Source organism: Anopheles nili, chromosome 3 (genome assembly GCF_943737925.1).
Source record: "Anopheles nili chromosome 3, idAnoNiliSN_F5_01, whole genome shotgun sequence".
Lineage (NCBI taxonomy): Eukaryota > Metazoa > Arthropoda > Insecta > Diptera > Culicidae > Anopheles > Anopheles nili.
In genome coordinates this window covers 56011779-56039338 of record NC_071292.1, presented here as the reverse complement: position 1 = coordinate 56039338, position 27560 = coordinate 56011779, and the positions used below count along the sequence as shown (strand labels likewise).

The 27560-nt window shown below is 51.9% G+C and overlaps 1 protein-coding gene across 1 annotated transcript in view; it reads left to right on the top strand.

The window, feature by feature from the left end:
* Positions 1-27560, top strand: part of LOC128724649 (uncharacterized) — a 99789-nt gene that overhangs the window by 45978 nt on the left and 26251 nt on the right. The gene's annotated exons all lie outside the window — the stretch shown is intronic.

Sequence of the window (27560 nt, the reverse complement as noted above, 5' to 3'; positions counted from 1 at the left end):
CAGAACTCGGATGGGTATTTTAGCTTCTCATTTCTCGCTGATGCAACGCAAAAGCCACCAAGCGTCAGCAAATTTTGCGATGTTCACAAGAATAACTTAAGACCGAACGAAAGGGGGCATTTTTAGATAGCCGAAACGCCGACGGCTGACAAACAGAAGCGACGAGGATCTAAATTGTGGATGGTGCAGCATTCATTTCATTGTCGCTCTTTTTATCGCGAAAGGAAATAAGCTTATCATGGCTCGGGTTTGCTGTCGCCGTTACGCCGCGTATCCTTGTGTACTTTCTCGCTACGACCCAAACCCAGCGACATTTCTGAGCCCTTGCCGAGAGACGTGATGAAGACACTCCGAGATGTGTGAACGAAACCGTAAAGTACCGAGATAAACGAGAGCGAGGAATGCTTCCAAGACGTGCATCAGATATATCTCGCGTTTCTAGTCGCCTAAGCTACTCCGCGACAGCTCGCGCTTCTTCGTGTGAGCGATCCAAGTGAGCTGCGAACTCCACAAAAAAAACGGACACACTTTGATTGAAGTGCGGCTTAAAGTCGGAGCTTCACTTCTTCCAGCCAGCAAGAGAGCCTCCCATCATCCCGGAAGTGATGGCCAGCGCAATCTCGCAGCGGGCAAAAGGTGGTCAGAATGCAAATAGAATAATAACATGTGTACACATTCGTTAAAAATAACTACTATTTGCTGACTCTTCCCTGGGCTAGTGTGGCGTGAGCAGCAACGCTGCTGACTATCGTGCGGCCACTTTGGTGAACCACTCGACTCGTGGAGAATGGCCAGCTTGGACGCCCCAAGCTCCCGGACCGGGCTCAAGGGATGGTTTTTGTATGTCCACTCACACACACCCACCCACACACACACACACACTTAGCAGAGCCTGGTTCATTGAATGGCCGATGATGGATGGCCCGTCCCGGGACGCCGATGGTGGTCAATGGCTGCAGCGGGTCTGTAATGGCATTGAAACTGTCGACGCAGCGCTCAGCCCCAACGGCGATGACGTTGTCTGTTTGCAGTTTGGTGCAGGTTTTTGTGCTTAGGCCCAGTTGGGCAGCCAGAACGAGGGAACGAGGGGTGTTTTACATACGCGAGTGGGGTGGGTTCACCCTCACCACCCGAGAGTGCATTTGAATGTTCTGCGCCATTCTGTTGAGCGGGGTTGCGCTCGAGTATGGGGAGGGTGGTTCCGTGCGAATCGGGGCGAACAAACGTGGCCCCAAAAGCGGCGAGGCCAACGGCGTACCTAAACGGTAGTGGCTGGCTGGTGGGTTGTTTGGTGGGGAGGTCAAGAATATGAACTAGTGGGGCTTGTTGGGTGAGCTTTTCCTTTTTCTCGGTATGGAAACGCGCACACGGACACGGTTGGGGTTGAAAATTTCCAACCCCCTGGTTGGGGGTGGCCTTGAAGTACGCCATCAGCCACCCACCCCTAAGCGTGGTGTTGATGTGTTTGCAATTTTCAGTGCGGCTTTCCATGCGAGCTTTGTGCTTAGGGGCGTTTGTGCGTAGGCTCTCGTGAGACGGGGTGGCTTTTTGTGAGCTTTATCAAACCACCCCTACCACGCCGCGGAGGCAGCATGAACTACGTTAAGCGGCTTCCTTCCGAGAAACCTTTCCGGGAGATTAAACGGCAGTGAATGGGTGAGCTTTCGCAGGTACTAAATGTGGTGGGTGAATATTGCGCTTGAATTATTGGCCGATCGAAATGGAATATTACCACCCGTTTCGTTAAGTCCTCCCATTTCGAGGCCCACTAAGGTGGTCCTTCCGACGGCACGAACCGGCCGCTCCCAGCTCATGGCATCGAAGGAACCGGCAATGCTTTACCGTCGTCCTCCAGCACGCTATCGGGTGGCATTTTGCCGTCCCCAAAAGCTGGCTCGGTCAGAAAGAGGAGGTGGAGCACCGGAGAGCGATGGTTGCAACAGCAGAGCGTGCACCGAATGCAATTTCTGCCGCAGTAATCTCCAAGAGTTGTGCCAGTGCTGGCTGCCTTACCTTGTGCCTGTGGATGTTTCAAACCGGCGGTTGTAGAAGCAGCATCCTCCGGTTGCTTTGATCGTGCCTTTCGCGCCTGCATTATGACACACGAACCGGCCATTTGCAGGCCATTTGGAGCGTTGCTGGAATCGTTCGGATCGGTTCTGGGTTGGGCGTGTACGGACCGGTTCGCAACACCGGGTTGTACACCACTTTGTAACGCTGACGTATCACTCTTCGCCTCCTGCGATTGGAGCGGCTGTGTGCGGCCTCGAGGAGACGATTCCGATCGGTCTCTTTCATGGCCTGCTTCGCCTTTCTAGGATGCATGGGAGCTTTTTCTCACGCAGTCATCGCGCAAAGCACCACCTTTGCACCGCGTAATGAACCAACCGTTTGGGGCTAATTTTGGACGAACCCCGTTGCTTTCGAGTATGTTTTTTTGCTCTTGCTTTTGACAAAACGGAACAGCCGAGAGATGGCGTTTGGGTTGGTTTTGGAAATGCGCTCGAAAACGGGCATGAGTCGCGGAACAGCTGAAACAAGTCTCCAGCACCAAAATGACGCACCAAACGCCCCCCTTGGAAAAGAAGAAAATGGCAACTCCTTTATTGGCGAAATGAAATCGTTCGGTAGAAGAATTCACGCAAAGCGAAACATCTACATCTTCACACGTCAGCGCGCCGAAGCACCCTTGGCATCAGGTTTTGTGTTTACCGACGATGTTCAAGGCGCCGTTTCAGATCGGATTACATTACATCATTTTCCCGCCCGGCTCGTGAAACTCCACCACGCTTTTGACCGTGGAGAGGGAGGAATCACTCAAACGCGCCCTCGTTCAAGCACTTCTGCAGTGTTTCGCGCGGCTCGTGTACCGATAGCGACTCCATATTACCGTAACAAACGTCACCTCCTAATCGGCTCATAACATTCAGCTCAAAGTCGCCGGCCGAGTGGGCCACAGACAATTGGCCAAAGTCGATGTTTTGCTACGGCAGGTCGAGGTTGGCAAGCGAGCTGAAAGGAAAAGGGCCTATGGCGCACACATGGCGCTTGATTCCGGTGGCCTAAACTCAAGCACTCACACCACGAGACAGCCGTTACGGTGGTAACACCAAACGCGTAACGCGCCTCACTAATTACCACGAGGGTTCTGGAGGGCGAAAACTCGCCACGGGGGGAGGGTTTGAGAGACAAAAAGAGCTCCGCGTTTTTTCAAAGACGGCGCCAGCGATGGGCGAAAGCGGCTGTGAAAACACCCGCTCGGAACCGGAATCCCTTTGGGCCACCCTCGATGCCGCCAACGTCGCCACTACCACCGGCAAGCATTTTGGGACAGACATAATAATAACAATATTTATCCGCGCGATCGTTTGGCGGCTTCGGCGTTTGTTTTTAGTGCACCATTTCGCTTTCTCTCTCTCTCCCTTTCTTGGGTGCAAGAAAATGGACAAGAAGAAGGGACAAAAAACAAGGCGACGTTTTGTGGGCGCTCGGATCCAGCCAGGTTTGTTGTTATGAGCCATGGTAAAACGCTCACGGGGACGACCCACCGCACTGTGGTCAGTGTCGGTGGACGATGCCGCCGGACACGGGTTTTCTGACAGCTGACGAACGAGCGGTGGCGTCGATCCTGCGGGAGTAATAATTTCGGAAGAATATTATTCCGGGCGGAGGGGTTTTTTTTGGTGACTGTCGGCTTTCTCGTTCTCGTTCGCGTGTGGGGGCTTTACTTCGTGTGGTTTGCGCCTGTGTTTCCCATGGATCCTGGCCCGTGGGCGCTGAGATAATCGACCGCGGCTGAGGACCGCGAAGGGACCTACGCGGCCACATGGTACGATGGGGGAGCATAATTATGGTTAATATATTACGCACCGTCCGAGTTCCGTCTTTTGCGTAGGCTGTGATTATAGCGACGGGTGCTATGTGTGGTTTTTTTTGCTTGTTTTCAATTGGGCCGTTCATTACGCCGTTGAACGAGTTTTTCGGACAAGATCTAAGCCTCCCGGTGGGGGTACATCCGTCGTTGGTGGTTTGATTTATGCTCCAGGAAGTTAGCGCTCTTCGTTTGGAACGAGGGTGTATTGAACTCGCCCAATTAAACCCTGTGTTGCATGGGTTGGAGGAAGAAACCAACGAGCTGGTCAGTTGCAGCATGCATTTTCTCATCATAGTAGCCGGTGGTCGGTATTGGCCTGCTGAAGGGCTCTAGTTATGTAACTAGAGCATCCGGCAACTAGTAGGTCGAGAGGTTGTTTTTTTATCCGCGAGCCCTTCCTGAGGGCGAATTGGTGAATGTTTCGACCGGATGCAAATTGCTTTTGGAAAGAATTCAACTTGCCCTTTCTTTTCCTCCCACAGTGCGTTAGAGCATGGGTACGGAAAAAGCCGCTCGTAATTGCAGGCCAGCTCGTGTGTGTATCCTGTAGAACTGGAAACTCGAGGCGCCGGAGTTTGTGAAAAAGTGGCATCGGGAATCGAACCCGATCAAAATGAAATCCTGGCAAAAGGAAGAGATGTAAAGTTCTTCTCTGTGGTACCGCTTTTTTTTCGGCTGTTCGATTTCCCTGCGATCGAGGAGTGGAAAAGTTTTTCCCGGTTTTCTCTTCCTCTTTCTCTTCCTCTCACACCAACCGGAAGCAGGGCACTGTTGGATTCAAATTCGAAATTACTTTGCATAGTAATTTCCAATTACGCGCCTGCAATCGATTTCGGTTCCGCGCGTTTCGTCCTCCATCGTAGGGACGTTCGTCCTAAAGTCCTAAAGCCGTCCGGGTGCGGGGATTTTCCCTCACTTTCCCTCGCTTTTATCTCACCGCGTTCAAGTGTGTGAAAAAGGAAGCGAATTGGGGACCGCATGTCCTAGTCCTGGCGGGAACGGCGCGGTACTACTTTTCGGGAGGATTAAATTCGGACCGCATCCGCTTTGGCACTGTAACCGACCGTTTCGGGGTATTGATTTTCCGCTCCCCGTACTGGTACGGATTTCCCTCGGGTGTAGGAGCGATTTTCTTATTGCTGCTGTTGTTTTTTGTTTCACCCACTCGCTGTATCGCCCTACTTTTATCGTTGCATAATCGTGATTGTTTACCGACGCTGTTCAGCGAATGCGAAAACTCGCCCGTAACGTAACTTGCCGGTGGCGAAGAAGGGGACGCAAAAGTTTTCCTATTTTCCCTTGCCCATCCCGACAACGGAATTAGAAGCTGCGAGTAATTGGACGCGGGTCGAGCGTCAAGAGCTCGCCAAGGGGTGCTCTCGAGTTGTGATTAATGGCGAAAATGGTTCGTACGAATTCGCTTGGTTTAATCAAATCCCACGACTTCTTTTTTGCCACACTGCATTCTAATCCCCTTACAAGGATACCGAATCCTTCGTCCGTGCGCAGAGACTTCATTTTGATTGAGGTGCATTTTGCCATCGTTTTAAGAGCGTAATTGCTCCGTGTGCCATCATTTAATTAAATAATCCCTTTCCATCCTTTCTCGTTCCAGGTAATTGGCCAATAACGATGCGATAACAATTAAGCCCAGCGGCTTAGGTAACGACACTGTGAGGTTTGTGAATTGCCAGGCGAAAACTTGCTTCGTGTGCCGTTGCTCGACATCATTTCTGCTCCTGTTAAACAACCATTTAAATGTTGCTCAAACGATCGAAAGCGAGGACACGGGAAGTTCATCACTTTATCCGCCTTGCCACTTGTCGTCCTTCAGCTCATCCCATTTGTAGGGCTTCATGCTCTCTCGGTGTGTGTGTGCCCCTCCGGGCCATTAAAGTAATCTGCGAAAAAGTACTTCGCAGTCGCTTAGCATCTAATTTTGCGGCTCCATCGGATGCCATTTATTTTGAATCATTGCAAACTACTTTCAACCGCCACCCAACTTCCACCGCCTGCTTTGCGCTTAAGTGGACCACTATCGGGGCGACGGCTGGCTGTGTGTGTATGTGCTGGTCGTTGCTATGGAGTCGCTTCGCTGTTAGTGCGCCCTACCAGCGCGGTTGCTGCGTTCGCTCGATTGCTGCCTTTTCCTGCAGCAGCTGACGTCTTTTTCCAACCAAAACCCCCACTGCCACACGCTCGCGAGCGCGCGCTTCCATGCAAAAAAAAACCCACACCACGGGGTGGAGAGATAATGGCGATGATAATGATGAATAGGTGAATAAATAACGAAAATAAATTGCAAATGAAAGTGTTTATTGTTCGCTCCGGCTCGCCTGACGAGAGCGAGAGTGAAATTCACTCCCACCCTGCCGGTGGGTGTTGTTTTATGTGTGTGTGGCTGGGTGTGAGAAGCGCTTTCCCGGCGCCCACCCGGTGGCTGCGTTACACACATCTGCCCTGGCCGATTTTATGCCACCATCGCCGCTATCTTGCCAGATAGCTGGGGTTGCTCGTTTTATGAGCGCCCGAACATTGTGGCGAACCGGAACTGGCCGATTCGAGACCTTTCGCTGTACCACCCGATTTATCTGGCACCGGTGATCTTTGGCGGTTTTTTTCTTCTTCCTGGGGGCCTCGAAAGGAATCTCCCACTCTCCTTTGCATGTGCGCTCATTCTTTTTCCCGCTTGTGGAGGATGATGAAAAAAAAAGGGGAAAAATTGCCGACAAACACAAGCGCGTTGTAAGCGCGATCTTATTGTGTCAGCAATGATCTCCTCGGCGATAGAGGTGCAGCAGGGCTGTGATGAAAATTGAAACATGCCGCCACAATCCGTTTTCCTGGATGTATCTCTTTCTCTTCGTTTGGCTGGAGGAAAAAAACACACACACTCACAAGAACTAATAACCCGTCGCCGATCGGACGCCGGAAAGCCCGTGATAAATGGCGTGTCAGTGGGAGAAAGAAAAGCACGTTAAAACGGGGGAAGTTGCTGCACAGCCAAGGAAGCCGTCGTTCATCCCGAAAGCACGAGGGAGAGAGAACAAGAGAGAACTCTCGTACATCGCCGCCTCACCGGCGGAAAGAAATGGTCGCTTTATCTCACTGCCAATAAATTTCCATCCGCGGTCAGTCATTATGGATGGTAATTTAATTCAATCTCGGCAGATAATTATCAACAACACGCGGTGGCGGCAGCGGCGGCGGGTGGCAAGATGAAGCACGTAAGGAGGGAGTTTGTTTCTTCGATTCGGACCGTATTTTGTGATCGTACATCTCGGTGTGTGGGGTTGCTTTTTTCGATGATCTCAGCGCCACTTTGCGTAGTCCTCCGAGCAGAGGGTTTCACTTTTTTTTCCATCTTCGCTCCCCCCTTCGGGGTTCCCCATTTTGTGCACCCCGTTGATCGCTTCCTTTTCCCGACCCCCACAAACCGACCGGATGCGGAAAGTGAGAGTTTTTGCGCTGGGACGGTGCGGTTTCCGCGTAACTGGCGCCAAACGCAAATCCCGAACCGGTCGGCGGTGGAAATGGAAAGTGAAATCTGGTTCCACTGGCAGCCTGAGGGGGGTGCGTTTTGACCGGTGACCAATTATGATGTCAAGAGGCCGCCTTAGGGCCCGCCTGCTGTTGTTCATGGGTTCAAGTACGCCATCCACGTTGAGAAAGTGGCGTTCAGAGGGCCACATCTTGCGGTGCAGTCGAACGTCATTGTGCGTGGCATGATTATTTAATTGCGCTGGTTCGTTTTTCCCAAACGGAAATTATGCGTCTCCCGGACGGGTTGGAAAAGCGTGGGAAATGGCACTGCATTGTTGGGGAGGCGTTCGACGAAGGTTTTACGCAATCCAAATGAAACAAAAAAACACGTCACTGATAGTGATAAATGTGGGCTTGCGTTTTGTTGCCGTCGTTCATTGTGCAAAACGAACCAAATTTCGCTAATGAAGTAAATGTATTGCGTGTCCCGGGTATCGGATCCGGGAAAACCGCATGCAGCAACACATTTGTCACGGAAAAAGCAGTGCCGTCTTCGGCTCTAATTAAATTTTATGACCTGCCAGCTCCAGCTGGTGGAGCTGGGCGCTAGAATTTACGACTCTGGCCAATGCATCACACGGAACTCCCCCGGAACTACACACAGAAGCGCGAGTCGCGTTAGTGCACGACAGCTGCAACGCGATTTGCGTTTTATTTATTTGTTTGCCCTTCGACGCCCTCTTTCTCATTCCCCGAGTGGGGAATTCGAGCCCATCCGAGGCCGTTTCGGAACGAATCGAATCATCCCACAGTTCTGTTCCAATCGACACCATTTTTAGGCCGCCATGTCGGAGGCGGAAACCCAACCAAACCGAAGCCATCGAAGCCATCACGAACGGCAGAACATCATCCCCACGGCTGGCGACCCCCGGGGGAAGTTGTTTATTGTGCTGCAATATTGGTCGATTTCTTGTATGCGCCAAATAATGGTGGCAAAAAAGGGAAAGTCCCGAGAAGAGAGCGAGAGAGAGAGAGAGGGACAGAGAACGTGGAAGCGAACGGAAGCCAACTCCTCTTAAACCACCCTCTTAAACCACCCTCACACGCTGCCCGTGATCGAAGCTGATCGATATGATGAAAGCGAATATTGGCGTTTGATGCTGCCGCCCTCGCCGACCGGTGGGCAGGTGCACGCGGGGGTGGTAACATGGTGGGGGAGGGCGGGCGAAAATTTATTGCTGCCGAACATAAAAGTACGAATTTGTATGATAAATTGAATCCGTCATTCAATCGGCGAAAAACCTCTTCCATTTTTGGCCCCTTTTTCCGCGAGCGCACTCGCGCGCGCGCGCTTATTGGATGTAAAATTGAAGTAGAATGAAATTTTCGCCAACCTCCACACACCTTCACACATGTGCTATCTAATCTAATATTTCTTCCTCGTTTTTTTTGCGGTTGTGCTGGTGCTGGGGGTGGGAGAGAATTTTCGGTGAAAAACGATTTATTTAAGCTGCTGCGTTGGTTGGATGCGGTTGATTGGCTGGAAGATTGTTTGCAAATTACAGCCACACACACACGCACAGCTCTTCTCGTTCTACGCACTATGGGGGTTTAATTTGCCACCATGCTAGCAGTAATGCATTATCCCCGTTCCGTTCCCGATAACGTTGCAAAAAAGGTCACATTTTGTGCTTGATTCCCGCGACGGAAATGAAGTGCTGACAACTCGTTCATGACGATCGTTTCCGCGATCGAGCCACCCTTCGTTATGGTCCACGGTGTGACTCTAAGCGGTTGCGACATATTTCAATTACAACCCCGCGGGGTTGCCCGGAGGCTAGCCTCTCACGGCGTTGGCTACTTCAATTTCCCGTCAATCAGTTGCTTCGCTGAATCGCGGGTCCGAAAAAGCGTTTTTTTTCATTTCTGACATCGGCGGTTCAAAGCGTTGAAAGATTTCCCTCGTGTGAGTGTTCGTGTGTGTGCATTTTTTTTTGTTCCTCCAATCCAGAGAGGGATGTTCAACGAAAAGCGAGGGGAACCATTTCGTTATCACTAATTTATAGTGCCAATCACGGGGAACGATGACGACGGGACGGACGTGAAAAAGCAGCCTTTGAACCGTGATGCACCGTGGTTTGGGGCTTTTAAAAGGAAAAAGAAAACGTGATACGCCGTTTTCGCTCCAAATTGGTTTGGAAACCTTTGGCGCCCACCAAATGGGAGATGGAGGTGGTTTTTTGATGGGATGTTTTTCCTTCGTGCCACAGCCGCGATCGGTTCGGTGTTCGCGCTTAGTTTGTTTTGATGGCTTTCGGACAAGGCACTTTTATTGACGCAACGGTTGATGATGATGATGGTGGTGGCGTAGTCGTCGCCGCTTGTTGCGCTTTGATTTATGGGTCTCCCGATTGTTGGGAAGCGCGCTTTTGGAGCATCAACATTTTGATCATCGCTTGGGATGGTTGTTTTCGGGAACGATTTAGGGCGGAGAACGCTCGGAAATTGTAATTTATTGATGGCGGAGAGGGGCAGCCGGTGGAGTTTTGTGCGGGGTAGCATTTGTCATCGTAAGTTGTGCTCTGTCACGAACGTGTCCCGGCCGTTCTCTTTACAGTTTATGGAGCACGTTGAGACTGGCGAGCATTTAATTCCGGCAACTGTCCGTCAATATTGACACGCGCATCCGGTCCGCTGGCGAGTTTTTTCGTCGGGAAATAATTAAGTCACATCGAAAGAGCGCTCTCTCGGCGAGGCACTTTCGAAGTTTTCGACCTATCGATTTTGTCGTAATGCCACCGAATGGCGTCTTTTTTCCCGAGAGTGCTCCGAGGAGTTTGTGTTGCCTCTCTCCCCGGGGGTGGATTTGGTTCCGTTGGGTAATCCGCTGATTGATATTTTTCTTTCGCATTATTTATCTGTGTCACTCGCCGATTCGAATCGATACAAATTTAGAAGTCCGTGTGCCGTGGTCTGCTGCGCGTCTTTGGTGTGTTCGTTCTCTTGCTCGCGCTCGTTCGCCTGAGGACAGTTTTTCTTGCGACCGTGTCGTGTTGTTTTGCTGCTGCAAAGACAAACACCACCGAGGCCCGCGGGTGGGCGAATGCTTTCCCGTGCGTTTTTTGCTTCGAAATCCGCAGGAAGATGAACATGACTGAGTAGGAAAATCAACATCATAAAATTCTGCAATCTGTTTGAGCACCGAACGGAAGTTACCGCTGCGGAGGCGTCGGGAGTTTACTTACGGTTTCTTCGGTTCGGTCGCATGGACCGTGGGTGGATGAAAATGGCTCCCGCTGTTCTGGCTCCCGAAACGTGATGAGGCAATTCTATTGGATTATTCCCTTTTTTTATGCTTTCAAATCGATCGCTTGCAATCGTCGCCAAACGCGGGGGTCATTTTTATTCAAACTCACTTCGGCTAGTTCGTCCACTAGCTATTTTACCAAAATCCATTCTCTCGCACACACACACCCATGCGGGACCAGCAAGAGAAAAACCTTCGCTTTTCCTCCACTTAGCGGGACAATAAATCTTTCCGCGCCTTTTTTTTCTATTTTCGCGACTCCCCCCGGCAAGCGCAACTGTCATTTGAAGCTCCGCGCGAGACAAGAATCGCAGCAGGCCGGTTTGCTCGCGTGTTTGCTTTTGACGTTTCTTTTCCGGCCCCACCCGGTTGGGTGGGTGGGTATAATAAAAAAAAAACAAGGCCACGCCAAAAACAAAAACACAAAGCTCGGTGGGGGCTCTCTTGGAGCATGCAACCGGACCGGTGCTTCCGGAATCGCTTGATCCGCGGATAAAGGAGGCGGCTCCACGGCGAATCCGGTGGATCATCGTCGTTCCATTTATCTTGCTCGCATTTACCCGGCAAACCGGGCGGAAAAGGGTCGATTTTCACATTTTCGCTCCGGTGGCGTTTGCTCCATTTGCCCAGAGGTTGGCCGATCGGTTTTTCGGCCCACGGTCCTTCGTCCTGCCAACCGGACCCGCCGGGAGGTAAGCCAGAACCACGACGACGGTTGATTGGAATGATCAGATAATTTCGAAGACACGGAACACGAATATGGTTCGGTTAGCTGGCCGGGCAAACCAGGCCCGGACCATCCGGTTCCCGTGGTCGTTTGTGCAAGCAATAACGATAAATCCTGATTCGAAATTCTGCGAGACGGGCCTCTGCCTCGGTTGTGCCGTGAAAAAGGATTAAGCAAAAAGTGGAACACCAAACTTGTGTGCGTGTGTGTGTGGTGTTGGTGCTTTTTTTAAAGCGGCACAATAAAAAAGCGCTTGGCCAGCGAGCTTGCCATCCAGGCAAGGCAAAATCGAAAGGATCACGGTCAGGATCCACGCCGGGTTGCAGCAGCAGCAGCAGCAGTTCGCTTCCGGGGGTTGATTAAATTAATGATTCGAACGACGATGGCCTTGGCGAGCCGTGGATCCGCCGGCAGCACCGATTCCCGAAAGCTGTATTTATATATCATTAGGTTGATATCTTCTGGCGGTTCGTTCTGAGCGGCGTTGTTATGGCCCAAACCCGGACTCGATTGTGTTTGGTGTAGGCCTGCAGCCCGCTGTGGGATGACAATTTTCCGGTGTGTCCGGTGCAGCGATAGCTCTCGACCGGCCAAAAAGGAAAATCCCGGAACCGTCGTTTTGTGCATCACGAGGGAGACATGGAAACGTTGTTTATCTAGCCATCGGGACGAACGAATTGCCTTTTTTTGTGGCTCGCTTCCGTGTTGTTTTCATGCAACGAAGCCAGAAGAAAAACTGTCCTTTTTGTTCGCCCCAGCTCGAAATAAAACCCGCAAACAATGGCAAAGGCGGAAGGATAGGAATTGAAACGAAAATGGCCGGTGTCGCCGGTCCGGCCGGTGGTTCCCGCATCGAGCCGAGATCATAGCTGCAGTTTATTTCCTTTTAATTGCCAAATTGAAAGTGCAAATTTCCATCCGGCTCTGGCCGGGTTCTCGCCCCTCGATTGTGTCGTCATCGTCGAGAAGAAGGGGTGCCAGGCCAGCTTTCGCAGCGGCCATCGGAACGAAAATTTCGATTATCGTTTTGTCGGGCAGCGAGAGGGTCATAAAACCGGGCTCGCTTCGTTGTTGTGGTCCCCGGGGAAGGAAACGATAAAGTGATTCTGTTCGCAGAAGAAACCTTGCTTTTTTTGTTGGTCGTGAAATGCTCGGTGTGGAATAAATTTCACAATAACGGTTCTGCGTGTGATCTGGTGAATTAAATAATCTACATCGGAAGGGTTTGCTACGCAAATAGCCCTAGTGGGAACGTCGAAAAAGCGGTCCCTTGAATATTATTCGCAACCGCTTGGGTTGATGCAAATGGCGGTGAGCTTTATGCGCTTTCATTGCCCTTGCTTGCTCACGTTTGTGATTAATGCGACATATAATGCTCGTTACAAATTGCATTAACAAGTAGCACGAGCTGCTCTGAGCGCTAGGGAAGCATTTCCAGCTGGTTTCGTATGAACGATCGATGCGCTCAAACCACCGATGAATGCGTCTCGATTGCAGCTGCTCGATTCCGTTCTCCAGCGAAGCGGCAAATCTTATGCAACTAAACCTTCCGACAGAAGTACACGCTCGATTGAAGTGCTAACTGATCCACACACTCTGGCCACATCTTCTCGTGTATGCATTTCATTAGAAGCCATCGTCCGATCGACCGTAACACCGATGCGTAATGAGACGACAGGGTGAGCAAAATGAGAACGGCAAACACGTCTTCTGGGCGCAAATGGCCACGCCAGGAACAATCCATTTTCCCGAGCACTTGGTTGAGGTGGGGATTGTGCAAGGTACCGTGGGAAAGCAGGACGTGGCTAAGAAAATAGGAAGATTTCATCGCTCATTAGAGCGAGCTTCTTCGCGTTTAGGGCGCTAGCGCTGGGGAAACGATAAGCCGAAGCGGATTGCTTGCTCTCCTGCGGGCCCTTTAAGTGCTTGTGTCCTGGAGAGTCTTCGTCTGCCTTCCTTTCGCCAGGCTACGAGCGTATATAAATCAAGCGCTGCTGGCGAGGAGCTTTTCAGCACGAAGTGGAGACCGATGGTGGTGATGGTTTGAGTAGGAACAAGGAGGCACTAACACCCACACACACACCCAAACACACGACGATGGCGCCACTCCGGAAGTGATCCAAGAGCAGCAGTAGCTTTTAGTGGGATTGATTACGAAAGGATCCGGTACAACGGGAAGAATCTTTCGGGCGCCGGAAGCGGGTGCAAATTGCAGTGGCACCTCCCTGTTCCATCACCACCACCCCCACGCTGCACCCTAAACCCTAATGGTGGGGGTGGAAGTAAATTCTTATCCTATTAGGTGGCACGGCCGGTGGATCCTCGGGGCATTTGTCGAGAGCTTTTTTGGCGCCTCGGTCGTCCCTTTTTGTCTCTACTCGAGGAAGAATAATGGATGGTGTTTAAAATGTGTTCGTTTACACAGCAAACACTTGCAAAAACTTCCCCCATTGTGCGAGCCTCGCCGTTTCGTACGTCTGGGGGTTATTTTCTTCTGCGTTGTTTTACTGCAAAAAAGAAAGCTGAAACGAACCCGCGAACATTACCCAGGGCCTTGGTCGCATTTGCTGATTGGATTTTCCGTCCATCGATCTTCCAATTGATGAATTATGATGGTAGATTAAACTTCTCAAGTAATTCCCCTGTCGTTGCTCTGCCTCGTCGCGCCGTAATCCACCTCGAACGGGGAGGGTGTTATACAAACCGTAGATAACGATTCGCGTGGGAGTCGTCTGTAACGTCGGAATGTTTGTCTTTCGGCGTGATTTATCTCTCGTGTCGGCGTGTGAACGAGCTTCTTCGAAACGGTATGTTTGAAGTATTGGGGGAAAAAAAGCACACAAAAAAATGAAATCCATCAAAGGACAACGGTGCAACCGGTCTACCTTCCCGAAGTCGATAAATGTGGCCGAAATGCTGCGGGGGGCCAAAAATTTGATTAGATTAAACTCTCATCCATCTGCCCATCGGGAGTGCCAAGTTTCGGGAGCCCCAGTGGCCCAGGGGTTCGGCTACGGTGAACTTTCACATGACGGGAACGGCGCATCCTTCAACGTTGGCCCTGGACCTGGCGGAAAATACCCGGAGAAAGTTTTTTAATCGAGAGCCCACGCCACTGCCGCCAGGAGCTGCCAGGACGAAAACACACATACACAGAGAGACAGAACCATAGCGTTTGATTTATTCAGCGGGAAAAATATGGAGTTCGGCGCCGGCAGCCGAATTTGCAACAAACATTTTCCATCAAATTATATCCCTTTGACCCCCTTTGACTGTGCGCCCACAGCAGGCTGTCTCTCTAGCTTAGCTGTGTGTATGTGTGGATGGTTCGTCCTGTGGAACGCTGGTCCAACTTTTGGACACGGAAGTAGCGATGCGCTCGACGCCAAACTTTTAATAACCGGGTTAGAAGTTGTAAATCGATTTGAGCCAAGCGAAGCGGAAAAGTTGTGTCTTTTTTCGGTCGTGCGGGATCGTGGGATGGTAAAAATCAGCGCAAAAATGTTGACTTCCGGCAACGAGCGCGCGCAATCGTCCCGCAGGCTACTGGCATCGGGTGGCCCGCTCAACCACGAGCCTCTTGTTGGCTTGTGCTCTTTTCTATCCCCCGTTGGAGGTGTGAGTGAAGTGCATTAAATTAAGCAGCGTGTCAAATTGAGTTCGTTTAAACAACAGTTTGGCGTAAATTGAATCCAATCCTGAAGGACATCCCACCGTATCATAACGATTGCTGCACTCTTCGTCCCTTTAATGGTTCGTCCGCGAGCAATTAAAGAAGGATTTGGCAGCCTAAACCGACGACGTAACATCCCATCGAGAGAGCGTGGGTTCGAAAACCTCGTTAAAAACAACAAATCCTCCCCGGATTGGCAAAACACGTGTTCAGCTCATTTCCAGCGCTTTACTGGCTGCGATGTGGTTTGTGTCGGTTTTCCCGCTTTTCCCGGGCGCACTTTCGTGCCCGTTTTTATCCCCCAAAACCCTGACCCAGGGCTCAAGCCCGGGGATCAGCCCCGTCGGGCGAGAAAGCCCTGCGCGTTGCGTCTTCGTCAGGGAAATCTTTTGTTTTTGTTACCCACTCGAAGGAGGCGAGTGAGGCGAGATTTTCCACACGCCTACTACGACGTGTGGATGCGAGGCTTTCCCTAGCCTGCGGTTTCGGTCGTCATGCGGTAACGACCGAAGTAGGCAACGATCGACCAGGCTCGTGTGTGTGCCGTCTGTCACCTGTGTCGACGGCGAGAGGTGACGTTTTTTTTGGTTGGATCTGTCAGATAGCGTTTCGGTCGGTTTTGTCCCTTCGCGCGTGTTCGAAGGACCGTTGATGGAAAGCAGCCGCCTCGCATGCGGGCTTACCACCCCACGCGTCGTTTCGGCCCTTTTCGTCACCCTCAATTCCGGCGTAATGAAGTGCAACGTCGTGTCGGTGTTGCCCGTGTTGGGAGTTAATTTCATCGACAAATAGTAAACACGCATCCGTTCCGGGTTGGTTCCGTGCGTGAGCGGGGAAATGGAATAAGGAGAAAAAAACACACACACACCCAGAGCCATGATGCATTGTCGGGGGCGAGGCGAAACGACCCGAAACTTCCGCCCCGTGACATCTAGCAGATGTGCGCCGTTAAAAGCCGATATTGATTAGGTTCTTACAGCGGCTTTCGACGCGTTATGAACTGCAAATAACGCGCGCTGATGGCAAGCGAGGGCTGCCAGAGTGGGGAGAAAAACAAAAAAAAACACACACACGAACTGGAAACTAATCCAAATGTCACTCCGAACCAAGAGGGGAAGAGCTAATGGAACATGTGGCATCCGTTGTTATGGCCTATTCCCTACTGGATGAACTGCTGCTATTGCTGCTGGTGCGTAGAGGGACGTTGTTGCTTTTAGCGGATCATTTCTCAAAGCGCCCGGAGGCTTAGAGGGAATGTTTACCGATTTTTAAAGCCATCTCCAGACTCCCTTCCCGAAATTATTTCCACCCAATCCGACGCGGGCATGAGTTCCAATCAGTGCTTTATTGAAATTAATGCCTGTTGTCGGGCTCGCTTTGGTTCGTCGTTTTTCCACAAATCTGTGACGCGTTATGGGGCGTGTGTGTGTGTTTTTTTTTATTGTTTGGTCTCCGTTGCCTCGCAATTTCAGCGCCTAACGATAAGTGTTCGATTTACAGCGACTGCGATTGATTCCGCCGCAAGCGAGCTGGAGGCCGGCGTGCAGGAGAGCAAATTAACCGCCCGTTGTAACATGTGCTCGAATTACTCCTTACCGATCGGTGAGCATAAACACGCCCGAACCAATCGCCGGATGCGCATTATCGGTGTAGCTGAAGCCCTTTTTTTATTGCGGTGCTCTGGCCAAAGCCGGAACAACGATTGGCCGGGCTTCGTAATGCGAAGGGCTCCAGCGTTGGGGGTAAAAGCCGCTTCGTTCCGGAGACCAGCGACCTGGGGCGCAGTTTTGTGTGTGCGTTTCCGATCCGTTTTTCTTACCACCGGGCCGTTTTCGACCATTTTCCCGTGTTTCCGCACGATGTTGAACTCTGTTGAGCCCGCCTGCCAGTTGTCTAGTCATGGATGGTTTGCTTTTATTGGCATGTATGTCCCGCGTCCATCCGTCCGTCCGTTCGTCTTCGATTTCGACCCGTTTCCGTCCTTTCGGGCCACCAGAGGACGCTCGACGACGACGAGCACATGTTGAGTGCCGGCGGGCAGAATGTTGTTTCCGATTTAAAGCAAACATCGCCTCCTCCCCGGGGAGGACGATAAAAACATGGGGGCGTCCGCAACCGATCACACACCGATTCCTCTGGCCAGGATTTCACTTCCGTTTGGGGCACGTTCGAGACAGAAAATGAATATCATCGGAATGGGAACGAGTGAACTATCCCTATTGCCTAATCCTTCCCCGTCCGTACGCTCCTTTCAACCCACCGAACCCGGGCGATGTTTGGTTTGAAAGACGGAAGGTTAAAGTACGGATGGCCCAGGAGATGGCCAGCTTCACGCAATGGCGACGTGTGACGACCGGGAACACATGCCACAGAACGCTCGGGAAGTGCTTCTGAACTTCTGAAGACGATCTTCGGTCTCTTGAAAAAGGATAGCCCACTTGTCCCACCGAGAAAGCGGTCGTACTCGTGGGAAGTAGTAGCCTCGTGACGGTGGCTCGATTTATTTCGCTCTTCTTTAGTTCCTCCGGGCAGTTCGTTGCCCACCGCAGCAAGGATGGAGAGCGTAACGATAATAAAGTAATCAGTATATAATTCCACATACTTGGCACCAGATGGCGCCTGGGTTTGCTGCTTTATGGCCGGGCTGGTAGATAAAGTTTTTCCAATCATTCTCTCCGGCCCCGGGAGCGAACGTGTGTGTGTATCGGCATGTTGTTTCCTTTTCAACCCCCTCCAGACGATATCGTACCACTGCAGGATCTCTGCAGGAAGTTTGACGCTTGAAGAAAGCGGAAAATGCAGTCCATCCAGCGCGCCCGTCCGGTCGGTCGTTTCATTCCCGGGACTTTAGCGGTCCGATGCAGCATTAACTTCCATGGGGAGAGAAGGCTTTTTTTTGCCGGTACGATGGAAACGGATAAAAAAGTTGCTTCATCCTTCCAAAGTTGTTATGGGCGGCGCACGCCGTATCGCAAGACCCAGCAAAATCCTGGCTTCCCTTATGCTTGTTCCCATTCGGAATCGGCACGGAATCGGATCCAACAATCGATCGGACCGTGTACACCGATGTTGGACGGTGATGGCACTGTGAACGACGAAGGGCTTTCAGTGAAATTGGGCACTCGAGTCGGCACGCCACCGACCGACAAGAACATTTGCGGCGGCAGTCGATTGCAATTCCCGGCCAAGGGCTCTCCAAGGATCACCTCGAGCGATGATCCACCGTCTCGCAGTACGGAAGCGGAGCAGGTTTTAATTAAACGACTAAATCCACCCGAAAGCCTTCTCGCTCCGCGCCCCGGAAAGCTTTCCGCCGCATCTAAGCCGATTTGATTCCAATCGCTAACTTCTGCCCATCCGCGTGTGTCTTTACAGGTAAGCACGGTTACGGTGCCGGATGACTTCATCTCGGACCTTTCGTGAGGGACCAACCTTCGAGCACATCATACTCGCGAGTCGGTTGGGTGGATTTCTCCACTCATGCCCTCTGGAACAAGGCCCAACCGAGCGCAACGAACCGGGAACACCGCACACCGCGTACTCGCACCATGACCGCGTGACATTTTATCGGACCCACAGCCATCGGCGTTGGTGGTCGCGTTCCTGCGAGTGACGTTTTCATTCAGTCGCGACGTCGCGGAAGCACGCGGAAAGAAGGTGAAATATGCCATTGTTTTCGGAATGCGCTCAACCGCACAAGGCCTGGTCCGCGTTCCCCCTGATGGTGGTGATGTCCAGCTGGCACGCGCTTCACGTGGAGGCTCGTCCGGAAGTGCTGTTGCTGCTGAAGGTGGTTGGGGTTAAGCGGTTGCGTTTTTGGCACTGGTATGGATCCGCACCGGTCCCTGGTCGGGTGCAGATGGCACTGCCGGGCTTACCGATCCGTGGCGTAAGAAAATGAATCCCCATCGCGGGGGTTGCAAGTTTGCTTGAAGCCCCCTTCGCGTGTGCAACCGATCGGCGTGGGTTGGGAAACTTTCAAGACAAAATACGGCCCCTTCGGACTTCCGCCGGGTTGGTGGGGAAATTTTCCGGTCCCCGGTGTGCCAAAATATGAATGCGTAATCGAGCAAACTGTGGTTCTCGCAAACCGTACCCGGTATCGGCTGTATTAGCCCGAGAAGTGGGCATGGGTTCGTTGGTTCGAGCGGAAACGATCGGAATGAAGCACACAGGGAATCGAAGTGGCTTTTTCTTTCGCTTATGTGTGTGTAGCGGTCCATCCTTTGGGCGAAAAGTTAGCGAAAGCCATGGAAACATTTCACACCGGCGAGGCAAATGCGCCCAAAAGTCCGCCGGGCTTTATGGATTAAGTTTTGTTTAATTAGGTTAACCGGGTGGAGCCGCAGGTGGAGCCAGAAATAGTTCAGTCCGAAGGGGTTGGGTTCGTTCGGATTCGCCATTTTGTTCCGGTGGCGATGGGCTTTCTTTCGGATCGGAACGAATATGTGGCGATACTGGCCCAAGGCGGTTCGTTTTGGTTGAACAGCCGGGGATTGGAAATAGCATTTTGGGATGGTTGTAAAAGCGAAAAATAAATCAACTCTATGTCTGTGCAGAGTGAAGAAGATGCCCCAGAGGTTTGAACCGTTTGACATTTGACTTTGACAGATGTCGCAGGTTGCTTTGTTGCGCTCAAAACTCCACCACAGGCACTCAAACGAACAAGCTAACCGTATTAGCAGCAGCAGCAGTAGTAAGAGAGAAAAAAGGGTGTTTAATTTTAACATCGTTTCACAAACAATTGCCGATGGAAACCGCCCTAGGGTACGGCACTTTTAAAACGCACACGGTGTCGTGTGCGCTGTCCTTGCTGGCATCTTTTCCCTTCACCGATGCTCAACGACGGTCTGTGCGCTGGAGAGGAACGCGACATCGCGAGACTAGGCTGTTACCGGGTCGCGCCAAACAAAAACACGACATTATCAAAAAAGGGTCTTCGCGGTTGGCTGCCAGCCCACCGCCATTCCGGTACCAGTATTCGTTTTACCCTTTTTTTCCTGTCCTTTTCTTCTTTCTCTGTCACTATGGCAACCCTTGCCCGCGGTATCGATCGGTCGAAAACCCCACCCCGGAATGGTGGGTGTGATGCGGGAAAACACACACACCCACACCCACACGTGCTTCACGTGGAGAACTCATCCACCATCCGCCAAAGATGTCGAAAATCGTCCGCGCTAATGGTTCGCCACACCCCGGCGTTAACAAATGTTAATGTTTCTCGCTTTTGCTATATGGTTTCGGATGTTGGTTTTTCCTTGTTCGCAGGGGCGCGCTTCCTTTTCTCCCAAAAGGTGCCGCCGCAGTCGGCCATGAAAACGGCCCAACCCCAACCGTGAAGCGAATGAGTCAATTGAGGCGTTTTGCGCTTTCCAAACGCTCCGCTCGGGATGACGGCGACAAGACGGTGGTTAAAATTGAGCTACAATAAGCCTTGGGCGCAACTTCCATGGGGGAAAACTTTCGAATGTGTGCGTTCGCGGCCTGGAAAGAAACCTGGCCGGTTCGGTGCGGAATTGAATTATGCAACGGTTGCCTTTAATCGAGTTGATTTCCATATTGGTGTTTCTGATTTCGGGAAGCCTCGATGCGTGTGCTGCGAATCAAGCATAACTCAATTGCACCGGGAGATATTCATAAGACGGTCGTCAAAGTTTTCCCTACCATGGGCTCGGATTAAATTTCCACCCCCGACGATCGTGTCTCGGTGGCTGTTGAGATTTCGTTGAGTGAGGCTTTTTTTCTCTCTCTTCTTCTGCCATGTCTGCCCTTCTGCTAAAACTACGCCGCTCGTTCGGTTAGGGTCCAATTTTAGCCAAACCCGCGGCAAATTTGAACCTCCCGTTTCGAGCTCGTTAAAGAGTGGCTCCACCGAGACGGGAGGCTCCACGAGATCCGGCCGAAATGATTGCACCCTTCGGAATTCGGAAATACGAGTCTCTCGGCGGCACTGAGCGGGGTAGCTACTAGCGCCCTTTGTGCGCCCACACGTCGGTTGGCATTAGCCCGCAACAGCCCTTTGTACCAGCGAGCCAAAACCACCCCATTCCGTTGTTATGCTAACAAGGCTTCCAGCAGCTCGCCTCACGGCCGGCAAGCCGCGATTTATGCGCCACCCGGTTTCTCGGTTCCCCGGCGTGACTTCCATGGCCCGTACATCCCTTTTTCTCCATTCGCACTCCATTTCGAGGGTCAGGTAGCCCGGTTTCGGTGTTTTACGCCGGTACGTGCGCCTCCGAACGGAGAAGCATCCTTATTGTGGTGCTTTACAAATGCCGCGGCAAACAAAACAAAAAAAGGAACCCATCGACTTTTGCTCTCCTGGATCGGTGGATTCGGCTCGCGTTACGCTTCGTTACGCATGCAAAATGGCCACCCTGTCCGGGAAAGTGGCAGTGGTGTTCGGCAAATTCATTACACGCAACCAGCGCAACCAAGGATCGGTACCCTTACCGTGTAAGGGTAAGGGCTGTTGGCAAAATTCGGCTTCCATCTTTGCTTTGTTCTTTCGCCAGATCGGCTGAATAATCTGTCTCGTGCCGTGCTGTGGGGAGGGGGAATATTTTAATCAACGTAAAATAATCTCCACCCACACGCTCTCTCTCTCTCTCTGTCTCTCTTGCCCTGGTTTTTCCCGCTACCGATCGGATCGAATCCATGACTCCATTAGGCGCTGACCGAAAGTAAATGGCTTCCAAGCTCAACACACAAAATATTGTCCGTCTTGACGGGGTTTACCCGTGTGGCGCTCGATCGCGGGTTCGATCAGGGTAAAAACGGCGGGATGGCGTAACGGCGGGAGGGTTGAAGAACCCCCCCTCTTCCTTCTCCAATCGCTCCCCGTCACTGTTTCGAAGAAAACGCGACCGACTTCTTTCGGGGCGAAGAAAGCAAGATGGATGAATAAATTTGCATACGCTTATGGGCGCCGACGGGTCCATCCTGGGGTGGTGGGGGGGGGGCGGGGGGACGGAACGGGAACCAAAGGGCACAGGGGTTGAAGGGGGCTACGAAGCGAGACTTATTTCATATTCTTGCCGGGCTTACCGGAACGTTCACTTTCACCGAACGACCAAAAACCGGGAGTGAGTAAGAGGGAGGAACCGCCACGGCGGAAAAAGGTGGCCAATGTTGATTTCCCGAAATGGGAAAACAAGCGAAAGCTTGTCGTACAATTTGATTACCTTTCGGTTCGGTCCCGGGCTTCCTCCTCCACCACCGTCCCGGTCTCTCCTCAACCCATCGCGCAGTGGCTTGTTAGCGATGCCTTTCCGGCTAGGACCGCCTCGGGCTGTCCTCGAACCTTGGCCCGATTTCCCGAACGGAAACTGCGCGCCGCGAGCTGCACGTGGGCGCTTTTGTGCGGATCGTTAGGCTCTTTGAAGCCCGCTGGGTGCCGGGAGCCCCTTTTTTTTCCGGGCGCTAAAATTAGCAATTTAAGTTCGCTGCTGAGGTAACCACCAGGTTTCGGGAGAGTTGCTACAAACCGGACCGATGGTGGTCGCCCTTGGAAATGGGTCAATCGAATTGAAGCGATGGTGCCGATCGATCGATTGGATTTGAGGAAAACTTAATTCAGCGCGCTCCGGCGGCAAAGGTTACGGCGTTCGATCGAACCGAAAAGGTGCCACGGAACGGACGGTGTAAATCCGACGATTGGGAATACCATTGCTTTTTTTTTCTCGAAGGGACTTTTGCCCCGCGCGGGTTTACGGACATCGGTTTCGGTTGCCTTTTGACAACCCGGAAATCGGCACCAGGTGGAAGGAAGCGAATAAATCGGTACGGAAATCGGTCCCATGAACCTCTGGTGCTTCCGGAAACCGTTGCCCGAGAGGTTGACAGGAAGCGGGCGCCGAAGATGAACTGTTAATATTTATTTTGTCGCGTCGTCGTCCCGAGCTACGGTCGTTTTATTTGTGCAGCCGAAAGGTTGGAATGTAAAGCCAAAAAAATAGTGACAGGATACGAGAAAAACACATACACACCCGTGCCCGAACTCCGCAGGGAAATAAGTTCACTGACGACGGGTATTTCCAATCAGTGGCCTCTTGGCTCGTTTGCCGGAGCCCTTTGATATATAGCGCTCGGTAGAAGATGTTCCGGAGACAAAATGTAAACATCCGATAGGGTCGTACTTCGTAGTCCATTACTGAAACCGGCAAACGGAAGTCCGCCCAACGAGCGATGATGGTATTTGCCTACCCCAATCCCGGGCTGCTGCGATGTGTGTGTGTGTCTGACACTCGGGGAGGTTGTCTTGGTCTCGCAGGGAAGGTGATTAAAGAGAAATCATGGCCAACTTCGATACGTAAGTCAGTGCAGTGTAAGCTTTCTTTGCACCCGACACCCAACCGAGCAGACATTAGTTTTCTTTGGCTGCCAGTTGGGGCTGAACTGGGGGCATGTAACGCCATTTAATTCTGCGCTGCGGATGCTCCGTTTGATGTTTTGCTGCTGCTGGCATCGATGGCTGGCCGCGAGAGTGATAGAATGTTTGAATATTTCATCGCACACACCCCATCGTCCTGCATAATGCGACCGAAGACCCTGACCCGACCGCACACACACACATGCTCTGTCACCGTGCGGTCCTGGGCAGCACACTTTCGTTTCATCTTTTAAATTATTCATTCAATGTCCCTGATTTGTGTCATGGAACCAAGGAAATAGGGTCTGCCTTTTTGCCGATCGCGTGGCTTGGGCCCTTCGCAAATGCGCGCGATGAGGGCCAATCGATGTCTGGGATCTCCCCATCCCCTTGCAAGAAGAAATTGAATAGTCCAATTTTCGACACCCTGCTGGCCGTGGGAGCCTGAGCCTGTCGAACGGAGGGGAACCGTGAGACCTTCCAAGCTTCCGTTCGAGTCCCCTTCGAAGGGCCGGTGAAATGAAGCGTGTCTCGTTAGAATCTCATCAATATACATCCACCCGGGGGACGGTGTGGGCGTGCGAAGGCACGAGAAACAACGGCCGTTCGCTGTCGAAAATGACAACCGGTGAGTTTGGCGAATCTGCTCGACCCTGCTGACGGACAGATATTCGAAAAATCAGTCACGTAAATAATACCGTTATCGGAATTGAGCCCGGGCCGCGCGTGTCCTGGCCGTGCTGTTGAAGGTAAAATCAATAAAACCCGTGGATCCTTACGCTTGATTCCATCTCAACGAGAAGGGGCTCCTAGATCGTCCTCGGAGTGGTCTCGTTTCGGATTTGTTTCTACGATTGACGGGAGGGGCTTTTGTAAGGACGCCTCGAGAATGGCGCGAGCCCCACTATCGGACCGTTCCATCTTTTACATCTCATTTCCGGTCGACCAATCCTGTGAGGACTGGCTGGGCTCGGAGTGCGCACGGCGATACGAGAAATGAGTCAATTAGGCGGCGTATCGATGGTATCGGTGGTTCCCTCGAAGCCTCCGGTGGTTTCGGCCTCCGTTTGGGGTGGTTTCTTAGGATAGCTGGCGTCCTTGTGCCGGCTCCTTTATCCGGTCGAGTCGCTCGTGCGCGCTTCGTTTCGTTGGGAATGTAATAGGACATTTTATTAGCCTGAAGCGCACAAAACAAGCCCAAACGCCGAGATTGTAATGGAGCTCGCTGGGCAGCCGAGTCTGGTGGATAATTTCCCGAACGTTAGACAAGAACGAACGCCGGCGCAAATGGAAGTGAATCTGGAATTAGGTCCTTACTGAGCGTTGGCTACCGGATGGAGCATCAATATTCATGCCGTGGATAACCGACCGCCCCGAGCGCGGCACCGATCGACAAACGGAGACAAGGGCTCATTAGTATGTCTGCGAAGTAATGCGGCAATTGCTGCGCAATCGAGCGGCATTGCGACTTCCAAGTTTGTTCGTACCCTGGACAGGCAGGCTGCCTGCGCGTCCAGGGCCGCTGGACGCTTCCATCAGCCACAAACGAACAATGACACACATTTATGCTGACCATAAAAAACTCTCTCCACGCAAGACGTCAAATCAGGCGTACCGATTGGCTCGCGTGTGTACGTATCCGAGATCCGTACGACGTGTTCGAGGTGAAGGCCGCCATCGATTGCGTGGTGTCCGCGACATCCCGAGATGGTTGTGGTTCACGTTCCCAGTCCACAAAGGGACTCGCCGTTGTATGCTGCCTGTGAAGCTGTTGTTCAAGGTTCGGTGCCTTGCGCCGTTTTGAGACGCGCAATTCACACGCGCACACGGCTTTGCGCTAAACAACGCCAACCGATCGGGGGTTCGCCTTGTGGGACCGCTTAAAGCAAGTGTTGTTGTCGCGTTTTGTTGCCTCAGAACGCGCTTTGTTTGGAGGGCAAATACACACACACACTCACACGGGGCCGATCCGCACCCCCGATTACATAAGATAACCCGTTCGATGTCGATGGCGTATTGCGCTTCCGTGCGCGCGTGAACACGTGACATTCCGGAGGGCCCTGGATTAGTTTGCTCGCTGTTTGTTTCGTTTCAATTTTGTTTCATTTAGTTCGTCGCTTTGTTGAACCAAGCGCTTTACGCGATGGTGGTGGTTTGCCAGTTTCATTAGCGATCGAACGCGATGGGGTGGCCCAACCCCTTTAAAAGGGAACTTCCCATGCGCGATGAAACCTATCGATTCAGATGCATCGATTAAATCGGATAATCCGTTGAGCGACGAAATAAAACGACTCGATTAATTGCTCAATACCCTGGGTTGGTTCTGGGCCGAAGGGGGACGCACGTTATGGTATTTAAAGAGCCGGTTTGAAGGGCAATCGCGCTTGGGACAGTGGAACAACGAGCGAGGGCTTAGCGAATCGATCTGCCGATGCTGCTGCAATGCAATCCCCACCTCTCGCTTATTTTGTGCGAGTTTAATTTGCAAACCAATACGTTTGGTCGCAGCTTCGATCAAAGCCGCTTCCGTGTTTGCGTTAGATTGATTTGCATTTGGGAAACTGCATCCTTGCCGTCTCAACCCCCGAAACTGGGTTCGAACGACATCGAGATTTAATTAACTTTTTTTAACGTTTTTCCCATAATCACGTGTCTTCGGTTTGGCTAGCGTTTGGAGAACTCCATCCGTTTTTGGGGTGTATTGGCTAAATGACTACCGAGTCTATAGCCGCATATATTGGGTCGTCCTTCCAGTTCGTCCTTCCCAGTTTCACCCTTCACCGTAGGGGTGCGTCTCTTTGATGTTATCGATAAACAAGACCCGACCGAGTTTTGATCGGTTTTATCGGTTGTTTTACTGTCAACAAACCGCGCGCGCGACATCGTACATCCCGCTGGGTGTGGATCCACGTGTGTGTGTTTGTGGCGCACAATAAATATAGAAGCCGCGTTCTCTCCGGTAAAACTTCTTCTATTCCACCAGGGCGGCATGTTATCCCAGTGTTTCGCCAGCATATTTGCATTCGTCCTCGTGGCTTGCGATCCCTCGCGAAGGACGAAACACGCGCTTCAAGGCAAACCCTTTTTTCGGGGTTGGTTTATTTGTTTGTCGAATTGAAACCGGGCTCCGGACGGTTGTTTGTTCGTCGTTAAACCGCACACAATGTTTATTCCGCTTTGACAGCCAAAAAGTGTGCCTAAACAACACCGTTGATCGAAACGTCAAACAGCGAGCTTTGGCCAATGTCGCCTGCTACGATCGAAAGCTCATTAATAATATCTCTGATATTTTATTCGCGGAAGGTCGTGGGGCATTTATTCAGTGTTGTTTTTTTTTCTTCGTCTTTCGCTTCCCACTTCTGTGTGGTCTCCGCTCGCCGGACAATTGAGCTGCTAATCTAAATCTAATCTCGGCGCCCGCATTCGTGATCGATTCGTGACTAAACCGCGGTCCGAATTGCCGTGACCAATTTGGAAGCTGCGTGAAATCGACAGCTTGAAGGCTGCGGTTCCGAGTACTGCAATTATTAGACGCTTCGGTACACGGGCCTAGCTAATCAGCACCAAGGCCGCATGTCCGATCGGACAGGCCACTCCATCACATCCATCACCAGGTCATCGTCGCCGTGTCGACGGATGGCTGCGGGTCGCATAAGGCATGGCGCAAGACGAAGAAAAAAAAGCACCATTGGCATTATAAAACCAGCAGCTACATTAAAAAGGCACCAGCTCCAGCTGCGCTCTATCCGGTATCGAAATGGAAGGCTCTGAAAAGAGCACTGACTCATCGCCCTGGGCAGCGAAGTGAGAAAAAGCCTCCGGTTCCGCTGGAACGGTGGACGGTTAAGGTCAGCGTGGCGCGTCATATGCTGCCCCTGTGAAGAGGTTGCAACCCGAATGGCCCAAAAGTTAGGCACTCGAGCCCATCGGAAGACGATTTGTGTCCATCTAGCTAACCGTCCTGGAGGTGGCCTATCTCCGTCTCAGTTGAAGCAAACCGTAAAAATTTCCCCCATTTCGCACCCCTTATCGCCACCCAACCGCCCATCGTGGGTCCAGCGTTGAGCCACGATTGATTTATGGTTCTCGCTCAAGTTGCGCCGAATATGCTGTGCGAATGGAGCC